This window comes from Ambystoma mexicanum, chromosome 8 (genome assembly GCF_040938575.1).
Source record: "Ambystoma mexicanum isolate Mex_15411 chromosome 8, UKY_AmexF1_1, whole genome shotgun sequence".
NCBI classification, from domain to species: Eukaryota; Metazoa; Chordata; class Amphibia; order Caudata; family Ambystomatidae; genus Ambystoma; species Ambystoma mexicanum.
In genome coordinates this window covers 45,591,614-45,610,673 of record NC_090929.1, presented here as the reverse complement: position 1 = coordinate 45,610,673, position 19,060 = coordinate 45,591,614, and positions in this window count along the sequence as shown.

Here is a 19,060-nt window from a genome sequence, read left to right as displayed (position 1 = left end):
GGGAGTGGGCCACGAGAGGATTGAGTAGAGCTTGGCAGGGTCGATTTCAATTCCTTGAGGACCTAGGACAAAACCCAGATAGCGAACAGCAGGGACGTGAAAAATGCATTTTTCTGGTTTGGCGAGTAGGTTATTCTCTCGTAAACGTTGTAACACTAGAGACACGTGTTCTTGAAGTATAGCGAGATTCTTGGAGTAGATCAGGATGTCGTCCAGATAGATGATAACAAAGAGGAACAACATGTCTGAGAATACTCTGTCCATGAAGCGTTGAAACACTGCTGGGGCATTAGACAAACCGAATGGGATCACTAAGTACTCGAAATGGCCGAAGGGTGTTCTGAAGGCAGTTTTCCACTCATCCCTTCTCTTATGCGGATCTGATGGTATGCACCCCGAAGATCAAGTTTGGTAAAAATGACAGCTCTCCGAACTGCTTCCAGGATGTCAGAAATGAAGTGGGTAACGGTCCTTTCGTGTACATTGGTTAAAACCTCAGTAGTCCAGGCAAGGTCGAAGTTCCTTGGTATCTTTCTTCGGCACAAAGAATAAGGACGCTCCTGCAGGGGATTTCAATAGGCGTATAGTGCCGTTGGACAGATTAGTGTCCAACTATTCACGTAGGGCTCTCTTCTCATGTCCAAAAGTATAAACATTCTTCCAAATGGTATGACTGCAGAATCATTGGTTTCAATGGCACAATCCTCAGGTCGATGGGGAGGTAATGCTTGAACAATATCTGATGAGAATACATCCGAGAATTGTTGGTAAGGCTCAGGTACCTGGGTGCCATTAGACACACTAATGGACAACTTCTTAGACTCCAGACTTTCCGAGGAAGGGGGTTGTGCCCCCTAGAACAGGCAATGTGAAAGACAATATTCTGATCCTAGGAACAAGGAACCTGCTGTCCAATTGATAAAAGGATTGTGCCTTTGAAGCCAAGGCATGTCGAGCACCATCGGGTAATGAGCAGCCTTTATAATGTCGAAGTCTAACATCTCTTGTTGATTGTTTATAGTTAGTAGCAGTTCCGTGGTTTGTTGAGTTATGGGCCCTGAAGAAAACGGTTTTCCATCGATCCCTTCGACTGCCTGTATGATGTCTTTTGCCTTTCGGGAATATGATGTTTCAGTGCCCAATCATGGTCAAGGAATATGCCCATTGCTCCGCATTCTACCAGGGCCAGGACGGGAAAGATTTCTTTATTTGTGATTGACAACGATACCTGAAGAATCACCAAACTATTTGTGGGTTGACTGATTTTGCTTGGAGAAGACTTGGAGCACAAATCTTTCTCCCGAAGCTTGGCTCTGTTAGGGAGAATTCTCCTTCTAGGTCTAATTTCCCTCACCTAGTGAGTCCCCCAGCAGCTTTGCTGGATTTCTGGAGTTTTTTTATTCCGCCTGGTAAGAGTGTACATCCTTTTTTCACTCTTACATGTGTTTTGACCTATGTGTTTTACTCATTGTGTGATTTTGGGCACTGGAGCACACCACTCCAGGTGCCCCTGTTCTTGTACGGGTTACACCGCACCTTTAATGTAGTAACCCAGGATTGTCTTTTGGACTTCCCTCTGACTCCATTTCGGTGGGGCTGACTACTGTCCCTGAGAGAAAGGTAAAGTTGCCATTTACTTTACATAGTCACTTTTACCACAGACCCAGTACACCCCATCTTACATGGAGTACTGGAAAGGGCTGATCTGTACTCCTTTTCTGTCTGTACCTCCCTGAGCATTGTTTTGCTCTTTTAACATTTAGACTTGGCTGGTGGCAGTGGTATCTACCTAACTTTTCTACCACGATTATATTAGATAAACGTGGTAATACTTTTGCCTATTTTTGGAGCCTTAAGCATAAACCCGCTTGACCAAATCGTCTTTCTTTTGGCTCCGGTTGGGTTTATTCGCCATTTCTTTTTGTTAAAGTCCTTCTTGTGTTTTACTTTGTGCGGCAAACAAGGTTCACCTTCTTTATTCATCGTCTTTTGGAGGGCTTCTGCAGAGAAGCCCTCCTCTTGGCGCCTGGGTGTCTAGGTAGACTGAATGTGGGGAAGGGGTGTAGTCACCCCCTGCACAGGGTATCCTAGAAAACCCAAGTCGCACTTTGCCATGATTGGCTGAGGTGGTTGTCCCGGCTGGACAACCCCCTGCTGCTTGATTGACAGCCAGGCTGTATGAATGGGGGTTTTGCGCATAAAAGGCAGGTCTCTTGGGCTAGAAGTCAGAGTCGCCTCTGGAACTACAAGGAACCGAAGAGAAGCGGAGAGAACAACGGCTGCTCAACTACCCCATCCCGGTGAAGCCCTGCTGCAGTCCTGAGCTATCTACCCTTCAACAACTAAGAGGAGATCCAGTCCGGAGTCTTCTTCCCTTGAGCCTGGTGGGGATAACCAGCTCATCTTCTTCAGCCAGAGATCTCCGTCATGGTCGAAATCGCTGCACACTGCTGTAGTGGTCCGGATAGCCACCTGCCGAGCCTCTCCTGTTTTTAAGGAGCACACCTTCAATTTGTTGTCGCTGCTGCCGGCTTCATCCCTTTGTGGTGCAGGCCCCCTTCAGACTACCTCCTTCACAACGAAGCTCCAGGAATCGTGGGTCTGCGGGAAACCAAGAGAAACAACTGCCAGGGCAACAGCTGCACCATTGGAATAAGGTACTGTGTTCTGCTCGAGGAAACAGGGTGAATCCCTTTTCTTCATGTTCAAGGCTTGCCCTTGTCTTCCCTCCTTCTTATAACTTTTGCTTCCGAACATTGACAATATCAAAGTACTCTTGGCTACGCTGAATCGTGAACTGTCTAATGGTGTGATCTTCGGCAACAGGTCTTCGGTGTCACTTAAACCTGGCTCCGGCCCTTTGACTTTTGAACTCCTGTTTCTGAGTGTTTCGCTATCTTGTCTGCCTAACCTAAATATTGCCTGGGATTTTTGCCCCCAACTCCCTCTGGGTATCTCAGGTGCTAAGTGTGTTTTTGCCCCGGTAGCATTTCATGTAACGGATGCGCGTTTATTTAGTAGACCGAACTGTCAAAAAGTGATTGCAACCATATCCGCGGTATCATGTTTTGTTCATAACACCGGTTCATTCAAACACAGGGTACTTACCTTGAGACATACTGTACAAAGTGAATTGGTTAATCGTAGTATATTTAACATGTGGTTTTGTTTAAAGTTTAATAGACGTGTTGTGTTTATAACTGACGGTTTAAAAATAAAATTACTTATATTTTGCTGCCTGAAACCTTGAGTCAGTGTTTGCTTGAGTCACAGTAATTCTGGTCCCTTTGTGTAATCTCTGCTACTGCTCATATACTCTTGAGATAAGCCTGGCTGCTTTGCTACTGCTACCACTATAACTTAGTAGTACAGGCTTGTACCAAAGGTAAACTTGTATTGCCACCTGTGGTCTTAATTGTGGGTAGTGGTCCATAAGGGCACTGCACAGGATTCTGTCTAACAGGCTCCATTCAAGATCGGGAGCTGGCGTTTCCCCGAACGCCTAGGCGGAGTTAGGGGGCAATTTCTTACAAGGTGTTTGTTAGATGCACAATACATGCAGAGTCCGGTATTGATTCTTCGAGTTCTTTCTTGAGAAGAAATGGGTCCCCGTATGGAGCCAAGTTGCATTGGCTCAGGATCCGGCGGAGAGTTAGACACTGTCCCATTCGGACTAGAACAATCCAAGGGAGCCCTTGCTGACAAGGAACGGTTCTTTTTCTTTTCAGCCTTCCTTTCCTGGATACAGAAATCTATTTGCAAGGACAAATCCAGTAAAGCCTGGAAGGAACTTGGACGGGCCACCCTGGCGAGTTCATCTTTGATCTCGTCATTCAATCCACGGCGAAACAGAGTGAAACATGCTTCTAGAACCCAGTCAGCCTCCTTGGCCAATTGTTTGAAACGGTTGACGTATGACAATATATCCTGAGAACCTTATTGAAACTCCAATAATTTCTCTTGGGCACTGTATACCTGTTCTGGTCAATCAAACATAGTTTTAAAGGCATCCACAAATCCCTCATAATTGTCCAGGAGTGCGTCCCCAGCGTTTACTAAGGGCGTTGCCCAGGCAAGGAGTTTCCTGAAAGGTGGGAGATTATTAATCCTACTTTAGCCCTGGGTGTTGAGAAATAGTAGGGTTTGAAGGTAAAGTGTACTAAACATGAGTCAAGGAAGGAATGCAGTGTTTTGGCGGTTCCATCATATTTGTCCACAATACCCCCTACTATGGCACTTTCCTGGAACGCCGAATCCCTAGATAGAACAAGTTGTTTTAATGCTGCATTTTCGGCTTTTAAATTTTGTACTTCAGTTGTCAGTTCTTGCATACCCCTCATGAGGTCCTGAACGGCTGCTTCCATAGTAGAATCAATATTAATTCCTTGGCGTCTCAAACTGTCACACTTTGCCTGGAATCTCACCTGTTTATCTTTTGAAGACTTGGTCAGCGGTTTTTCTTTTTTCTGGACAGCTCGGGTCTTGTAGAGACACGGTCGCGTATCCTCCGTCGCCAGCGTGCAGGTGGATCCGCGCGAAGAGAGTGGGCGTTCAGCTCCAGGAAGGAAGCAATGTTATGCAGAGTCTCGGGAAAAGGGGGAACCAGGAACGAACCAGGACGGAAGCAAGGCAGAAAGGAATAGCACTAAGGGCAACAAGGCCCAAGGATGGGTGAGCGCTAGAGGGCTACGAGGAATTGGGGGCTTGAATTAAACCTGGAAGGAGGAAGTACTAAGCGCGAGCGAAAGTACAACACACTTGCCGAAGTTCATAAAGTTAGCGATGAGATGCGCCACGCCGCGGGGCGTGTCTCTTTTCAAGGATCTGGCGAGCTCCTGGAACCACTAGAGCGGTTGTGATGCTCTAGCATCGGCCATGTTGGTTGTACCTTGGACAGAATGTAGCAGTGTCTTATGGACCATGTAGTCCAAAAGGGACTGAAATGTCGAATCATGACACCAGGTGAATGATCTGGATACAAAAGTTTGAGATGGCCATGGACTGCAAAGATGTGACGAAGGCGAGGAAGATGAGGGCACACCTGCTACTAAATGTGGGGGATGATGTACTGCACATTTTCACTCCCCTGACTGTAAGAGATGGCACAGACATATATCGGTCTACAAAGGATGCTCTGACGGCACATTTCATGCCGCAACTAAACCCAGACTATGAGACATTTAACTTTTGAACCACAGTCCAGACAGACAAAGAAACACTTGACGCCTACCACACGAGACTCCAGCGATTGGCTCTATCCTGTGAGTTTGAGGATGCATTTGAGGATGTACAAAAGGAAGTCATGAACTCTGAAAAACTACGATCAATAGTCCTGAGTGAGAAGGGAATCCCACTAGCAAAAATACTGGATTATGGACGCCAGCTGGAACTATCGCACACCAGAGCCGCTCAGATGGACACCACACTGCAAAAACTACAACTCGCCCCACCAACCATGGTGGCACAAATCACTAACCATCCAGCGGCCAGAGATGAGAACAATGAACCTCACTCAGCCCCATGATGGCAGCCAAGGACACCTGGACCGAACGAATGCGGGTGGTGTGGAGACGTGCGCCACGGGAAAAGAAACTGCCCAGCCCAGGGTACCACGTGTGGTGCATACGGCCGCCGAGATCACTACGCACAAGTGTGTCGGTCATCAGGTCCACCACAGTGAGCTCAAACTCAACTGCCAAGGAAACAGTCCAAGAAAAAGAAACAAGCAGACACACAGCTTGTCATGGCTGAGGACAACTCATAGACGGACAAATCCGGGGATGGCCACAATGGGGTGGCGGCAGCGGTCGAGTCCGGGCGCACAAGAAGGAAAGGCAAGATCCACCTTATTTCAGCACTGAAACAAGGTAGGACACCACAGAAAACAAGGAGACCCAGGTGCCTTATCCACATACAAGACCAGCAAACCGTAATGACGATATATACAGGAGTGTTGGTGAACGTAATTCCAGTCGAGACTTTCAAACAAATGCAACTGCAGCCGGAGCTGAAACACATGGACACACTACTAATCGCATATGGCTGCAAAACTCCATTACCTGTCGTGGGACAGTTCTGAACAACACTGAGAAGAGGGGACAAAGAGATCCGATCCAAAATGTACGTCATAAATGCGGGCAAGAAATTCCTACTAAATTGGGACTCGGAAGAACAATTGGGACTAATCAAGTTAATCTGTGATGTCACCGACTCCACGGACATCAGTGATCTACTCACAAGACAACCCAGCCTCCTGCAAGGTATAGGGTGCCTGAACGGCAAATTGATTAAGCTGCACATTGACCCGACAGTACATACTAGAGCAGTGCGACACAGGAGGATGCCATTCCACATGCGAGAGCTAGTTGCCAAGGAGCTGCGCGAAGTTGAGAAGGCAGACATAATTGAACCAGTATCAGGTCCTACACCATGGGTATCCCCCATGGTTATCACGAAGAAGCACAAGCAACCAGGGAAAGTGCGGATCTGTATCGATATGCGCCTACCCAATGCGGCCATAAGAAGAGAATGGCACATAACTCCAACCCTGTAAGAAATCGTGTCAGACCTCATAGGATCCCGTTTCTTCTCAAAGCTTGACCTCAACGCTGAATATCACCAGTTGAAGCTATACCGTGATTCAAGATACATCACAACGTTTTCAACACATCTGGGCCTGAGATGCTACAAAAGACTGAGCTTCGGGATATCTTCTGCAGCGGAAGTGTTCCAGCAAGCAATCCAAGAAGTCATCCAAGGAACACCAGGAGTGCTGAATGTCAACAATTACATCCTCGTACACACCAGCAGCAAAGAGCAGCACCTACGCAGACTGGAAATGGTACTCGATAGGCTAGAAGCAGCCAGACTCATTACTCACAGAGAAAAGTGTGAATTCCTGAAGGAAGAAATTACTTTGTTGGGTTTGTGTTCAACAGCAATGGCATATCCGCTGACCCCCTCAAAGTGGCAGATGTCAAAGGAGCCTCACATCCCACCACACCCATGGAGGTGCACAGCTTCCTAGTCACAGCGACCTAGTGTGGCAGGTTTATCCCAAATCTGGCCACCATTTCGGAACCTCTGAGGGAGCTGACCAGGTTGAATACCAAGTGGGACTGGGATGCCCATTGCCATGACGCCTTCGAACAAACCAAGGCATCGTTATCAGTGGACACCACCATGGCTTACTACGACACCATGCTACACACGGAACTATATGTAGACGCCAGCCCCGGCAGATTGGGAGCCACCTTAGTACAGCCATTGCACACGGGAGAGGTGAAGCCAATGGCATACACTTCACAGGCTCTGACATCGACCGAATAGCGATATTCACACATCAAGAAGGAAGCCATTGCAGTCCTATGGTGCTGTAGACATTTCCATCTGCATCTCTATGGGAGAAACAAGGCATACACCGATCACAAGCCTCTACTACCAATCTTCACAGGATCGCCCCCCGCACCCACCAGCCAGAATTGGAAAATGGCTTCTCCGCTTCCAACAATATGACTTTGACTTGGTGTACTTCCTGTCCAGACACCCGAGAGCAGCCACTCCAGGAGAGGTAAAAGAGTCGAGGGAGACCGAGGATCACATTTTCCATATCGTGAGCGTTGCCCACATTCTAGAAGTAACTCAAGCTGACCCATGCTGTGACATGATAAAAAATACAGTGCTGGCTGGAGAGTGGAAGTAATTCCTCCGCAATGTCCACAATTGCACGGCCGCCGCCACCAAAGTCTTCCTCACACGGATATTCCTGGTTCACCAGGAACTGTCTATCACAAGCGAGGGGCTGAATTTAACAGGCTCACGCATCCTCATCCCCACCAGCCTACAGGACTGCATCGTCAGTTTAGCACACAAGGGTCACCAGGGAATGTTTAGAACAAAAGCAAGGATACAAAACAGGGTGTGGTTTCCCCAGATCGACGCAAAAATAGAAAGCATTGAGTCATGCCATCCGTGCCAAGTAACTGGGGCACAGCAGAGACCGGAACCAATACAGTCCTTGAAAAGGGGCACAGCATGGTGGGAGGCAATCAGCATCGACTTCTACACAGTGCAGGAAGGTACCTAACTTCTAGTGGGAATTGACGATTACTCACAATAACCCGAAGTGGAAATCATATCATCAAAAGCAGCAGAGACAGTGATCCCAGCACTAGAAAAGATGTTCGCCACACATGGACTACCAAAGTACATCAACAGCGACAATGGGCCAACGTTTCAAGGAAAAAACTGACAAAATACATGGATGACCACCACATCACTACAAGGTGGCCACAAACCAACGGAGACGTGGAACGTTTTACGAGAACGATAAACAAATTGTTGCACATAAGCGAAGCTCAGAACAGTCCATTGAGAGTTGATTTGTACCGGTTCCTGCAAAACTATTGGCTGACCCCGCACGGGTCAACGGACATACCCCCGGCAGAGCTAATGCATGGGACACTATTGAATTTGTCAATACCGCACCATCACAGCAGGACGGTGAAGGAATTGGACATGGAGCGCACTCATGCTAAGCGAGGAGCAGCCAACAAGCACATGAGCACCAGACGACACTCAAAGGAATCAAGGTTCAAGGTGGGGACCAGGTACTATTGTTGAGAAACGCATCAAAGTCAAAGTTATCAACCTGCTATGACCTTACACCCTGGAGGGTGGTCCGTAGGGAAGGAACTATGATAACTGCCAGCCTGGGACAAGAGACCATCACAAGGAATGCATCATGGTTCAAGCGAGTTCCAATGGCATGTGGATAGAATAACAGAACCAGCCACAAAGGGGGAGCAAAGGCATATCACCCACCCAGCGGCAACACGATGAGAAAGAAGACGAGCGAGGTCTTGATCTCAGTAACCAGTCAGACGCAGAGGAAACGCCGCCGAGCCAGGAGGGCGTGTGGAAACAGAAAAATAATATGAGAACGGGAAGCCCAGAAAGAAACACACCAACACAGGTTACAAAGAACATACAAGTGCTTTATTCAAAAGCTACAACAGTTACCAAAGTCAATTGACAAACGGATAGCTATTCGGCTCTCAGAGTAACGTAACGAACTTCAACGAAGGTTCGATGCATTAGTGAGAGAGACCGTACATTGGAATACTTGGGCTTTTTATACTTTTTATCCAGCCCTTGGCCAACCCCCTCGCGGGTTAATCATTCTAGAAATCGGGCCTATGGGTTCCTAGCCAGGTCAATCCTATAATATATGCATTTTGATTAGTTTCGCTGATATAGTTAAACATTTACACATAGGTCAACAATAGGACAAGGTCTCAGTTCGCGACCCCGACAAGTGGCCTGCAGGCATATTAATTATTCGTGCATACGGAGGTCACTACGGCCAGAATCTTACTCAGAATGTCATTCGGCCTCCATTTTGATGTTCAGGGTGACTTCCACATTACAAGAGAACCTAAAATGGCGGCTTAATCCAAGGTGGCGACTTACATTACTTTCTCTAAGGTCAAGACCTTGCCGCAGAGTTTGTTCGCATATGATGTTTAGACAACTTGGCGTAGGCCAATACACATACAATTGCTGCGATAGGGGGCATAATATTGTTTCAATTCCGACAAACCCTCCTTTTGGCCTATGCCAAGTGCTAATATTTCTAATACTTCTGTAAATAACTCCATGCATTGTCGTCTATACATCCTCAATCATTATCTGTAATGTCTATAGCCATTAGGTCATTCATCAGAACCTCTTGTAACACAAACTCTTTAGATGCTGTATCTGGGGCGTACATTTTGTGCCCTACTGTGCTCACCGCTTGAGCACAACACCCCCCTAGCATTGCACATATACTGGGTAGACAGTGGAAACTGCAACAAAGGAATAGCAGGATTCCCAAAATAACCAGGATGACAGAAAGCACCTTCCAACCCCAGGATCATAGAGAATCCCAGAATTAGACGCGAATATTCAAATCTCCCACAGGAACATGCACCTCAGAACTAAGGATGTGCAAGTTCTGTATTGCTTAGAAAATTGTCGGTGAGGAATCTGGTACGAAAACACAGCAAGCGGACCCCACTAATTTGCATACTCCACCACGTTCTGCCAGGATGACATCTAATGCCATCCGATTTGGAGTGCTACCAACCTTATTGCCTTTTGTTCTAGTGTCATATTGTAGAGTATATCCGTGGTCCGGTTGATGGTTCTATCCAGTACTCTTGCTAGCCCCCTAATGTTTTCAGAGTTTGCTATCTGTCCCCAAAAGGGCACAACTGATTTCGCTATACTCCCAATACTTGCCCTGGGGTATCTCCGTTTTCGTCCCGTCGTGGGCGAGCCTTAGAAACGTCCAATGTACTAGCTACAAATACCCCAGGTAACAGGATTCCTAAATAACAGGTTCCCTGCCAATCCTTGGGCAACCAGGGAAATGCTGAACTACCACAAACAAAATAAACAGGCCCCCCTACATACAGAGGTCTGTTCTCCCCAGTCAAATTTACAATGTTCACACAACCTTCAAAATCTCCCATTGGCCGAGTGCCATTTCTTTGTACACAAAAGGGGACTGAATTGGGGCAATGGTTAATAGAGTAGGAAGGGGGCACAGCGTCCTTATTGCCTATCTGAGCCATTTTAAAGGAAATTAGAGTTTGGAAAGGAAGAGATAGTTTATCAGATGGCCTAATAGAAGCGACATTAGGTCTACTTCTATTTGCAAAAAGCAAGCATCCCAGGGGAGTCAATTCACGTTTCTCAAAATCATTTAGATTAGTTCCATCAAAGTTCCCTGAGACGCTATCATTCCAACGCCCAAAGAATAGTGCTCTAAGAAAAGCATAGCAAGCAGTCGTTAAAGGTAAAGGGTGAATATACCATCCTAGCCCCTTGTTCCCATGTTGCGGTAAATGGGTGCAAATCCAGCAATTACTCTTATTAAAAATGGCATGCGCTGCATTCATTACTATCATTAAAGTGTTATTATGATACTTTCGTCTATGCTGGGAGTCTCTAGGTGACAAGGTGTGAAGGTGTACAGAGGGAGTCAAAGCAGTCGGTACAATCTCAATTGGCAGTAGAGGTTTTAGAGGGTACATTTCTTCGAAGTACCAAAGTCCCACAGCAGTAATTACACAAATTCCAATTATTATTAACACAACACAGCAATACGTTTTCGGGGCCCAGGCACATTGTTCGTTGTCTGAGTTGGTCACCCCCTTATTTACAAGTCCAGTGTGGGGAGCAGCGGTGGAGGTGGCAAGCATCGTAGTTTCTCAATCGACGACCCCAATGTTCGTTGCTGGCGACACTACGGTCGCGCAACTTCTTAGTCCTTCCCAACCCTAGCCAGCAGAATCCCTTTTTTTCCTTTTGTTCGAAAGGAACTTTCTTTTACAAGAGAAAACTTTCAATCACTTCTTCTTTCCAAATGCACGGAAAGACCCGTGCGGTAGTTCTATTTTCTTCGTCGAAGGTCGTACCTCGTGGTACCCAGAACTGTTTGATCTGGAAACAAGGTAACGTCACTTCCTGAGGGAACTGACGTATCGGAGGCGATGGAAGTCGCAGAACTTGAAACAATGTTCTCCGGAAGTGACTTTTTCAAAGAGTGCAGAGACGAAATGGACTGTTCCCCAAGCTCCACGGGCCCAGGGAAATTCTCCGATGCACTCACAGTGCTGTTTGCTACTCCAGGATCAGAGATTGTAGCATCAGCGAGGGGTTCTGCTTCTTCTGTAACGTGTGGCGTCGGGGAGGAAGTTAGTTTCTTGACATGCGTCGCGTGGATCCAATGCTTTTTTCCAGCCACCCGCACTGCTGTCTGGGTGACCAACAGCACACTGGTAGGGTCCCCTCCAGCGAGGAGCAAGACAAGAAGACCTTTCGTAGGCCTTCACTAGGACCCAACTTCCAGGCTGAATATCATGTCCTGGGCCCGTAAACCGTACAGGTAAAGCTGATTGGACCTGATGGTAAATGAAATACAGATTTTTAGTCAACTGTTTACAGTAGTCTACAAGCAATACATTGTCAGCCTCCCTCAATGTTTTAGGCCTCGGAAGACCCCAAATATTAGCAGGTCTCCCCATCACTACCTCAAAGGGAGAGAGCCCAGTCTTAGTTTGAGGTGTGGTATGCATGGCTAACAATACAATAGGTAAGGCATCTGGCCATTTCAGTTTGGTGTCGGCACATGTTTTTGCAAGCTTATTCTTTAGGATGCCGTTATGTCTCTCTACCAACCCAGCACTTTGAAGATGCCTAGATGAGTGAAATCGTTTTTCAATGTGTAACGCTGTGCATATCTGCAAAATTACTGCTGCAACAAAATGGGGACCATTGTCCGACCAAATAACCCTCGGAAGCCCAAATCGTGGAAAGAATTCTTTTACCATAGTCTTTGCAGTGGTCATGGCAGTAGAATCTTTAACAGGGAAAGCCTCAACCCATTTACTAAAAGCACAAATAATCACAAGAACATATTTTAGATTGTTACACCGTTCCATCTCAATAAAATCGAAGTGGATGACCTCGAAGGGAACAGAAGGGGGCCCAAAGCTTCTCCTTGGAGTTACTGTCCCCTTCCCCACATTGTGCTGTAAGCAAATCATACAATTCTGAACATGGCGCTGTGCAATCTTCGAAATTTTATCATTCACCCACACTTGTTCTAACATTTTCGTGATCTGCTGAGCACACACATGCGTAGGACCGTGTGCCATCGTAACCATTGCCAGCACATATAAATCAGGGAGCAACCAATTTCCTTCAGATGTATACACCCAACACCCATCGTCATCCAGTTTCCCCATTCCTTCGGCCCACTTTTTAGACTCTTCTATTGTGGCATCAGTTTGAATATCTCGCACAGACCCGATACCCTCATCCATTACATAGGCATCTTTTGTTTTCCTTAGAGCATACATGTCTGCGCTAAGGTCTGTAGCCGTTTGCCTGGCTATCTGGTCAGCAAAAGCGTTCCCTTTTCCCACATCATCTATGACCTTACGATGTGCTGCACATTTCATGATCGCTAACTGCCTAGGAAGTGAGAGTGCCGAGAGCAATTGCACTATCAGGGGACCGTGCTGAATCTTGGTCCCATGTGAGGTTAGGAACCCTCTTTCCGACCAGAGCCTCCTGAAGTTGTGAGCCACCCCAAAGGCGTACTGGCTATCAGTATATATGTTTACTGTATGCCCTTCGGAGAGTTCACTATCTTGGGTCAACGTTATAATCTCTGCGTCCTGCGCGGAGTCATGCGGAATTCCCTTAGTTTCAACAACCGTACTTAACGTAGTAACTGCGTAAGCAGCTGTAGATGTACCATCTGGAAGTTTGAAGCAGGAGCCATCACAAAACAGCTCCCCTTCTGCATTGCCCAAAGGAATATCTATAAGATCTATCCTGCCCTTCGTTTCCTGTTCAGTGGTATACAGGCAGTCATGTAATTCTTCGTCACCGCAAACAGTATTTTGTGGGAAAGGTAGAAGTTCAGCCGGATTAAGAACACAACACCTCTTAATTTGAATGTGAGGGGCAAACAGAATTAATTCATACCTTGTCAGCCGTGCAGAGGTTAGGTGTTGCGTTTGAGTCTTATTCAATAGGACATCTACAGAGTGAGGTACCATCAAAATTAAATCATGGCCTAGGACCAGTCCCTCACTCTGTTTTACGGACGCGGCAGCAGCAGCGACAGCTCGCAAACATCTCGGCAAAGCGCATGTGACAGGATCAAGGGCGGAGGAGTAGTAGCCGCACGGCCTATTCTCCCCTCCATGTTCCTGCGTTAACACAGCCAAAGCACATCCATCACATTCATGCACAAACAACACAAAGGCCTTGTCATAATTTGGAGTACCCAGAACCAGTGCAGAGCATAACACGGTTTTGAGAAGCTCAAATGATCGTTGATGTTCCGATTTCCATGGCAGTGGAAGAGAAATGCCCTTCTTCGTCAAAGCCAACATCGGTTTTATCACTAGTGAAAAGTTCGGGATCCACAACCTACAGTAGGAAGCCATACCTATTAAGGCTCTGACTTCCTTCTGCGTATTTGGAACAGACATGCCAGAAATGTGTTTTATTCTTTCAGGTGTCAATCTTCTCCCCTCCTTTGACAGGAGGTAACCTAAATAGGCGACCTCCTGGCAACAATATTGAAATTTCTTGAGCGAAGCTTTATGACCGTTTTCGGCCAGATGAATAAATAACAATACAGTGCCTTCTTTACAAGCACTTTCAGAATCTGCAGCCAAAAGCAAATAATCGACATACTGAAGTAGTGTACAAGTAGGTGGCAATTCAAGGGTGTCAAGCTGCTCTTTCAACGCTCTACTATAAATGCTTGGACTTTCAGTATACCCTTGAGGTGCCCGAGTAAATGTGAATGAACGTCCACCCAAGGTGAACGCGAACAAATATCTACTCTCCTTGTGTATAGGAATACTAAAGAAAGCATTCTTTAGGTCCACAACTAAAATACGTAGCTGTAGCAGGGATCATTGTTAGTGTCGTTGTTACATCAGGCACAATTGGAAATTGTGGGGCGACAACTTTGTTAATAGCACGAAGATCAATTATAAAACGGTATGGGATTGCATTGTCGCCTTTCTTGTATACAGGCAAAATCGGGCTGTTATATAGACTACCTGCAATCTCTTCAATCACCCCTCGATGCACAAAATCGGAGACAATGCACTTCAAAGCACGCTCACCCTCAACTGATATCTTATATTGCGGAATGCGTGGTAATTTAACTCTGTGCTTTAAAACTATTTTAACGGGCTCAATCTGTAGCACCGCAACATCATAGTCGTCAACCGCCCATAAACATTCTGGAACAACACTAAACTCAGGAGGCAATGGTCGAGTCAAAAACTGAGAATTGGGAAGTTGCTGTGGTGAAACCGTCAGTCGTACTCCATCAGAGGAACAATGAATTACTGTATTCAATTTTTTCAGCAGATTTAACCCCAGCAAATTCTCTCCGCAGTTCGAAGTCAGAAGGAAGGGACAATGGTCCGTAAAGGGACCCAAAGAAACAGACACCGGCGAAGAAACCGGACAGACAATTGGTATACCAGAAAACCCTACAGAAACATTTGTTTGCCCTGACAGTGGAATGTTTGGAACCTGGGAATGATCAATGGAGCACTTCTGTGCTCCAGTGTCTATCAAAAACTGATGTTTCCTAATCCCCACTAACAATTCAACGTAGGGACCTTTCTGATTAACGGGAATAGGTGAAGGTTCCAAACCCTGTTTCGGGCAGTCCTAACGAAACAAGATGTCATCGGAAGGAAGCTCTTCAGAAAGGTAGGCAGCAGAAGGGTGATCAAATATGTTTCTTGTGTCCACACTCAAAGTCTGATTTTCCCGTGGAAAAGGTTGCTGAGGATCTTGCGAAAACTGACCTCTATCAGGGCCCCCCGCTCCGAGGCGACCTCTAGGTCGTCTACCCATACTCCCAAATGCATTGTTTGACCTTTGGCGAAGGACGGGGCACTGTGCTCGCCAATGACATTCCTGGCGGTAATAGGAACATTGATTAATATTCACAGAACCCAAAGGAGCGTTTCCTTTTGGGACATGCTGACCTCTGGTCTGTGACGTACCTCCTCTGGGATTTCTAACAATTTGTTGTAACAATACTTTAGTCTTCAAATCTCCTTTCCTCTTCTCTATTTTCTCTTTTTCATTATTCACACGGTTCTCATAATACTGAGCCATGTGCAAAACTTCAGATTGGGATTTCGCCTGCCAAGCGCTCTCAGAGGACATAATATGTGACTGGATGTCGGGCAACAATCCACGTACAAATTTGTCCACAAACAACCTTTTCCCGGACTATGTGCCCAGGTCCTGTCCACTGAAATCGGAGAATACCTGTTCGAATCTATTAAAGAACTCGGTGGCACCTTCAGTTTTCCCTTGAACACAGGCCGTAAGCTTCTCCCAAATAATTCTTTTCTCAGGAATTATGGTTTTCAATTTTGCGACAATTCTATCAGGCAAAGTAAGTATTACCTGAGGTGGTTTCTCACCAGCTGGTCTTTCCCCATCGAACCTAGTCATGTTAGCCCACGTATCTCCTAACCCTGGCACATCGTCTATTCTTCGAACCTGCTTCCATAAATCTACGGGCAGGAGTACAGGGAATAGTAAGTCAATGTCACTTAAGGTGAACACAGAGGACTGTAAAACGGACTCTATCTCTTTGTAGAATCCTGTCGGGTTCTTTCTAATATTGGGAATTGATTGTCTAATAGTGTTCACTTCCTGTCGTGAAAACGGGACGTGAACAAATTGCGATACATAGTGTGCAGGGATGTCCACGGGCGGGTGCACCAGTCCCAGCGTTAGCGGGAATCTCAACCTTGGGGACAAATGTCAGAGGAACCTCTCTCATAGGCAACTGAGATGTAGGTAACTCTGACCGCTTACTAAGCAATAGAGCCAGGTCGAGCGCTAAGGCAGCTGAAGAAGTGTCGGGCGAAAAAGCCCTCTTACAAATACTCAATAATTCTATAGGACAACTAACCTTCTTCCTTACACATTCATCTTGCAGGTATTGTACCATCACCTGAATCACCTTCTTCTGCATTTCTACTGTATACTGACTATACGTGTCATATGCTTCATCTGGCGGTATCGATGAATCCGAGATCCATCAAATCGCATCTTTGGTACAAATTCGTACTTCCTCAGGTGCCGATCTGCGACACAGAAGGAACCGTTTCTGTACATACATACTGTCGTCTTCCTCATCCTCATCTCGTAATCTTTGAAGTCCCTCCTATACTCAAACAAACTCTCAACATGACCTTGTACTTTCTCCTCTGTGTCCCTCGAAAGCGCTAAAGTATTTAGATCCCTCATCCCTTGTGGGAGATCCGAATTTTGTAATCTACCCCACATTACACATAAATGAGTCCCCAAACCTTCGATAAAAACATTTTTCTCGGGAAAATTGTCCATATTTGATAATGTGGAAAAAACGTTAACTTGATCACCTTTCTCCATACAGTGCTTAGCCCATGCAAATAATTCCTGTTTCTTGCCTGTAGAAACAGTATTTTGAGTGGCAATCTTCGACCCCGCACCGCGATCAACTTCAGTCAATACAGAACCACTCGGGAGCAAAGGTGCGAGCAAATTCAATGGGGGTACAACGATCGGCGTAAGAGGAAGGGGTGGTGCGATAGGTGGAGGAACAACAACTAAAGGAATAGGAAAAATAGGTTGCACAGGGGGAACAGGAATAACAGCAGGAATAACAGCAGGAATGGGCAGGGCACCCGGGAGAGGTTCATACGGAGGTGGCGCGGAGGCACCAGGCCTGCGTTCGTTTAACAATTTTTCAATAAATTCTTCGGGAAACATGGAAATCTTTAGAGGGATACATTTTCTGGATACCTAGTGAGAAAGCCCTATCCATATTTCTAACTGACTCCAAATGTTTTTCTTCATCATATAATAACGCCTTTTCGGCATTTGTCTTGTGACGGCGTGCATGTTTATCCCTACTTTTAAGCTGCTGCAATGCTTCTTTTTTCCAATTCTGCAAAACATCAAATGCTGCAGGTCAGGCCTTCTTTTTTAGCAAGACCGATTCTAGGTATTCAATACGGGGGATCTCGAAACTACCGTTGATTGGCCACTGAAATTCGGAGGCATGTCTGGTTTGTCTGTGCCAAATATCATTAAATTCTATACTTCCAATGCCATACTTACAGTACATAGTACATGCCGGCGACCCCTCCTGTGGTGCCGGGCGGCTAAATTCCAAAGATTGTCGATCGCTGCGGAACAGAGCCCTAAAGCAGCTAGACAATTTCCCAGGCATTTCACAAAAAATTGGTGTTACCTGGTCAATAATTGTGTCTGCAGATACAATACGCCAAATTCAAATTGTCAGGGTTAAATTAAGAGCCGGGTCACGACTGCACCTGACCAAACCTAAGGAGGACCGTACGGTTTACCAAAGAACTTACCTAACGAATTTTACCTTGTGTTTGGTGGTTTCGACAAATCTGCCCGCCTCAAAAATGGACCCTCGTCAAGATGCCGTGTCAGACCACACGACTATCGTCCAAGGATCGGATCATGCAGCGCTGCCGAGGTATTGCGTCTCGTTCGGTCGGGCCCGCAGTATCACACCGTCCTATCCCGGTTCGATAGCCTGCGTCAACCTTCAATGATCCGGCATCAATCTTGAGGGTCCCTATTCGGGCGCCAACTGTGGAAACAGAAAAATAATATGAGGCCAGGATGCCCAGAAAGAAACACACCAACACAGGTTACAAAGAACATACAAGTGCTTTATTCAAAAGCTACAACAGTTACCAAAGTCAATTGACAAACGGATAGCTATTCGGCTCTCAGAGTAACGTAATGAACTTCAACGAAGGTTTGATGCATTAGTGAGAGAGACCGTACATTGGAATACTTGAGCTTTTTATACTTTTTATCCAGCCCTTGGCCAACCCCCTCGCGGGTTAACCATTCTAGGAGTCGGGCCTATGCGTTCCTAGCCAGGTCAATCCTATAATATATGCATTTTGATTAGTTTCGCTGATATAGTTATACATTTACACATAGGTCAACAATAGGACAAGGTCTCAGTTCGCGACCCCGACAAGTGGCCTGCAGGCATATTAATCATTCGTGCATACGGAGGTCACTACGGCCAGAATCTTACTCAGAATGTCATTCGACCTCCATTTTGATGTTCAGGGTGACTTCCACATTACAAGAGAACCTAAAATGGCGGCTTAATCCAAGATGGCGACTTACATTACTTTCTCTAAGGTCAAGACCTTGCCGCGGAGTCTGTTCGCATATGATGTTTAGACAACTTGGCGTAGGCCAATACACATACAATTGCTGCGATAGGAGGCATAATATTGTTTCAATTCCGACAGGCGAGCGAGAAGATGAAGTGCCTATGGACACCATGCCCTGCCGATGTTGCAGTGGGTATGACTTGAGGGTGACCCTGTGGGCCACGGGCAAGCTGAGAGACTACGGGCCTCATCACGAGTTGGGCGGTAGCCCTTAAATGTGGTTG